Raw genomic sequence first — 5,670 nt, 5'->3', positions numbered from 1 at the left:
AGTAGAGGATGTGCTTATACTTCATGATGCTTCTGCATTCATAATCTCAATCCTGGGATTACTGTTATGGGTTAGACCCTCCCAGTGCAGTGATTATAATCTGGACTTCACTACTTCATTTACCTGTGTAGTAAATTATTGTTCAGACTTTTAAGCCTTTTGGAGGCTCACTGTCACTGAATTTGTTTTCTTGTAGGCTTCTTTTTTTCCTTTCATCTAACAAATCCAATTCCTCACAAGTCTTGCCGTGGTTGCTTTTGGATTACCTAGGTACACCATATTGTCTACTTTTCTCTTTGTTTTGTTATTCCATCTGGAGTAGATTAGCTCCTTCCAAATGGAATTTACATGTCATTCTAAAATATTTGGATGAACTAGAGAGTCTCATCTTTTCTTTTTCCACTTTGCCTGCAAAATTAGAGGTTAACACAGAAGAAAACATCTTTTTCTTTTTTATACTGCAATTTCTATCTTATCAGGAAAGTTGTTTCTGGGAACAACATTTGGCCTCTGCATTGTGTCTCATTGCTCCCAGAAAAGGCAACCAACTGCTTATGATGCTGTCTGACAAGTGTTGCTTTCAAATATGCAATTCATTGTTAAATCCAGCAATGTTTTGATTGTGTCTCCATACTTACATAGTGAAGTCCATTCAAGTAGGAAGCACATCACCTCATACTGTAAAAGGAAGATAGCCATCCTTGGGTTCCTTGTAATGATGCTCCATCCTCAGACATGGCTTCATGTTTTGTCACTCACTCACTTACTCAGTGTCACTCATGATCATCACTGTTGCTAAATCCCAAAATATAGCTGTATCATAATAGCCCTTACAGATGTTCTATGCTTAGATGGATCAGCTTCAGTTTCATCTTTTAATGTCTATCACATGGACCAGGCACTGCTCCTCATCAGTATGTCTTTGTTTCTTTTCAATTGTTATTTAAGTATTAATTATGTTTTATGATTTATTTTTCCTGGAAGTTATGAAAGACCAGACCAGGCACGAACAACTATCACTGTAGTTGCTGAGCATGACTTTAGGGACTGTGAAAAAAATAGTCTTTCTAGATGTTGGTAACATGTAGATTTAATATGTTGTCTTAAGAGTAGAAAAATTTTAAATTTGGAAAAAAATCATGGTGCTTTTTGTTCAACATGTGGCAATCTTTAAAATTTGAAATTAAATGCATTATTTTCTAATTTTCTCAAAAACTTTGAGTAGTACATTAACACAGGAGTGAAGAATGAAGTTTTCAGTAAAAATTATCCATCGAAGAATGTTCTTGAGTTCTCTCCTAGAAGGATGCATTCATATTCAGTGGTTATATATTTAAAAGTGAAATGTTCTCTTCATAAACTACTCAATATTGATAAGAATAAAGTGACTTTTACTTTTTTTTTCTTTTGAAAGAGAAATCTCATGAAGACTCCAGGTAATTCTCCATGATGCAAAATCCCATCATTGCTTTTTGTCTTCCCAGAGATCTGCCAGCATTTGTCCCCGAATATCATACTTTAAAGGCTTCTGTGTCTTACTCCCCAGGGTTTTCCTGAAATACTAAAGCATAATTCCCTTATCTGCTGAAGTAAAGAATGGTGAAAAACACAAAAACATTGTTATTGTTAATTATCAATGATTAAATTCTTTAGTGTGTGGAATACGGTAACCTTGTTGACAGATTATATACTGTTGTTTGTGTGCTGTGATGAGTGTGTGTGTGTTTTCCAAAAACAGACATATAAACTTTAAAGTTGAAACTGCAGTAGTCATTCAAGTGTGTAATTTTCTTTGATGGTGAATATAGGCTAAGAACTAATATAGTATAAACTATTGCACTTCTACACAGGATACTTCTGCAGGAAGGAGATTAATAGAGAATGCTGATGGAAATACAAAGTATTTATTGAGGCTTAAAATAGCTCCTTTTTGCTTCTTTCTACTTCTTTTTGCTTCTTTCTTTGCTTCTTTGCATTCTTTCTATGTTTCTTGCAAACATTCTCTAAGTTCCCTTCCAATGGGAGAATAAGAAATGCAAAAATTTTATAATTGAAATCGAGAAATCCAAATGGGTAATTGTTGGGGTCTCTGCAACCATAGTGCCCAGCAGATCAATGATCGGGGAGAGACCTAATGGTAGTTGTGTGTAACACACTTAAGTAGCCAGAGCTGGTTCAAACTGAATCTGAACCAAAGAATTTTGTTTGTCTGTTAGTTTTATTGGTTGGTTGAGTTTTGTTTAGATCACAGAACAATTTTTTGAAAAACTTCCTGTTGATAAATAACTCAGTGTTGTGTAAACTATAAAACTTAACACATAACTACATCACACATCTTTTTAAAGTACATGTGACATCTTGCATAAAGAACAGCCCGATAGATTGGCAAGCTCATGATTAAAGATATGAGCAAGGATCATTTGGCCTCAGCCACAGAGATAACATGAATCTAAGCAGGCTATTAATCATGTCCCTTTCTAGCCTTCTGGGCAGAATACGAGTCATGCATTTGTCTCTTTGAACAGATAACTTTGTTTGCTTACCTGTGAACATGGAGACCTCTGTGCCTGAGAGGGAGAGGTCTGTATTATGTGGAAGGGACAAATAGAGGAAACATGTAAATGGTTGTGTAGGTTGGACTTTCAACACTTTCCATATCTACTGACAGTAAACCGGTACTCCCCTTTCCCCATATCCACATCGGCTTTTGTTGTCATTTGGTTTTGGGAGTGTTTTGTTTCCTTTCCTGACTGAGTTAAGATTAAATCTTAAATAGTTTGAATTTGCATAGAACTGATTGAGAAGAATGACAAAATTTAAAAAAAAAAATTTGCAGCCATGTTCATTTATTCTTTTAAGAAGGTTCTCTTTAGTTTCTTGCCCAAAATTTTGAATTGGGTCATTTGTTTTTGTGGTGTACAGTTTTGCTTCCAGTTCTTTGTATATTCAAGCCACCAAACATCTCTCAGATACAGTGTTAGTAAGGATATTTCCACATCCTTTATGCCTATTCTTCATGAAAATGATGATATCCTTTTCTGAACAGTAGACTTTTAAGTTTCATGAAGTACCATTTTTCAATTGTTGCTCTTAATGCCTGCACTATTGAGGCTGTATATCCTGTTCAGAAAATTCCTTTCTATGCCTCTAAATTGAATCATCTTTCTTATTCCCCCCTCTAAGAGATTCAGGATATCTAGATACATCCTATTTTCACAGTCAAGTCCTGTATCCTGGTACAATCAACGTACTTTGTACTGCCATGTAAATTCTGTTTGTACTTCTGTCACTCAGATTGAGAAGTATGGCCTAGTTCTCAGTTCTCTTCATTAATGTGCTACAGGCATTAAGATAACCCCAGCTTTCACACTTTTCAGTTTTTTATCTGTTTATCACTTTCCCAATAATCAAATTCATTAATGAATCTATCAGTAGCATAGAATCTTATATCTTTTAATGTTTTGACGACTGATTCCACCTCCTCGCATGAAGTTGTGATTTTGTCCACCAAGGTTATGAATAATTTAAATTCCAGGCTTTTCCCCAGTTCTGACATCTATTGTTTCAGTGTAAGTGTCTGTGATATGGGTGTTTAGCAGTATATGGCATAGGAGGTTTATCAGTAATCATTATTTATGAATAAAGGGGAAACAGATTGTGAACATTAATGATCAGAGTAGGACTAGTCATAGAGACCCTCAAAGATCTTTATAATCCTGTGAAAAGCTTCGACTTGGGGTGGATTAGTGCTTATCTGAGTAATTTCATGTCAGGATAACTAGACCCTGAAGGTGAAGGATGCAGTCAGCTTCCAGTTGTAGCCTGGTCCTGGGCAGCAATGTACTCTATTGAAAATATGTGTGGTGAAGTATCATGTCTACTACACAGGCAGAAAATATCCACTGAAAAAGTTGCTTCTATCTGTAGTATTTTGTGTGAAGCTACAAGACACAAATATAGACTGGAAACTACCTTAACACTTAAAAACCTTAGCTAAAAAAGTCATCTAAATGTTTCTCCAACAACATTCTCTTTTCTTTAAGATGTGCAAAGATGACATTATACCAGATTGAAGAAATCACTCTTTTGACAATATGTTCAGAAAACATCTGTTTTCTTTCAACGATGAAAAAAACTATGTTAGAAAACACTGTGATTATAACACCAGTCTCTTCTGGCATGCCTAGTCCTTCTGCCAATCTGACCACTATTCCCAGACATCATCTTTAAGGATGCTCTTATGTTCTTTTCTTAAAGGTAGTTACAGGCATCATGTCTCAGGAGGACTGTTGGTTGCATACCTCCTTTGGAAGTTTTGCATGGTGCCTTCTGGTTCCATGAAAACAAGATTTCAAGGAGGAGACACTCAGGTCATTTCCAGCTAAGGAGTTTCTGGGCTCTATTTTCTGAAGTGTGTGGTGCTTCAACAATAGAGATTTACTTTTCACTTCTGTGGAACAACCAAGGTCAACAACAAAACACTGGATTTTGACAAACTGCGTCAGCTCTGACTCAGACTCTCAAAAGGGATTCTCAAGTCTGGTATTAGGGGTATGTTGAATGTTTCTTTTTGTTTGTTTGTTTGTTTTCATATTTTGTTTTTGTTTGTTTGTTTGTTTTTTGGCTCATGAAGGAACCACCGTCATCCCAGATAAGAAATGTTCATTAAAAATATTCATGTATATTTATACATTGAATCTTTGTGCAATACAGAATTTGGATTTTTTAGGTAATTAGTTAATAGTATGATTCCTTGTAGCCCTTTCAGACATGCTTGTTGTAGTAGACTCTTCCCTCTTTTTCTGAATATACCTATATTACCTTTCCTAACGAGCTCTTCCTTATTACATTTCCTCTATCAGGTCATGTGTATGCTGTTATTGCCACATACAAAATGTGTTCACTGTATTAACACATACAAAATACTTTAAAAATGTTTTCTGCTTTCAACTTTAACCTAAACATTTTGTATAGATCTTTCACTTGCTTGGTTAAAGTCACACCAAGATTATTATATTATATCATATCATATCATTATAATATATTACATTACATTATATTATTTGTGACTACTGTGAAGGGTGTTACATCCCTAATTTTTTTCTCAGCCCAATTTTTCTTTGAGTAGAGGAAGGCTACTGATTTGTTTGAGTTAATTTTATACCTAGGCACTTTGCTGAAGTTGTTTATCAGGTTTAGGAGTTCTCTGGTAGAGTTTTGGGGATCACTTATGTATAGTATCATATCAGCAACAAATAGTGATATCTTGACTTCTTCCTTTCAATTTTGTATCCCTTTGAACTCCTTTTGTTGTTTACTTGCTCTGGTAGAACTTTGAGTACTATATTGAACAGATTGTGAGAGACTGGGCAGCCTTGTCTAGTCCCTGATTTTAATGAGAATTGTTTCAAGTTTCTTTCCATTTAGTTTGATGCTGGCTATTGGTTTGCTGTATATTGCTTTTTATTATGTCTAGGTATGGGCTTTCAATACCTGATCTTTTAAAGATTTTTTACATGAAGGTATGTTATATTTTGTTAAAGGCTTTTTTGGCATCTAATGAGATGATCATGTGTTTTTTTCCCCTTTGTGTTTGTTTATATAGTGGATTACATTGATGGATTTCCATATTTTTAACCATCCCTGCATGTCTGAGATGAATCCTACTTG

The sequence above is a fragment of the Grammomys surdaster genome, unplaced genomic scaffold (genome assembly GCF_004785775.1).
Source record: "Grammomys surdaster isolate TR1022 unplaced genomic scaffold, NIH_TR_1.0 347, whole genome shotgun sequence".
Lineage (NCBI taxonomy): Eukaryota > Metazoa > Chordata > Mammalia > Rodentia > Muridae > Grammomys > Grammomys surdaster.
Note: the sequence above shows the minus strand (reverse complement) of the source record.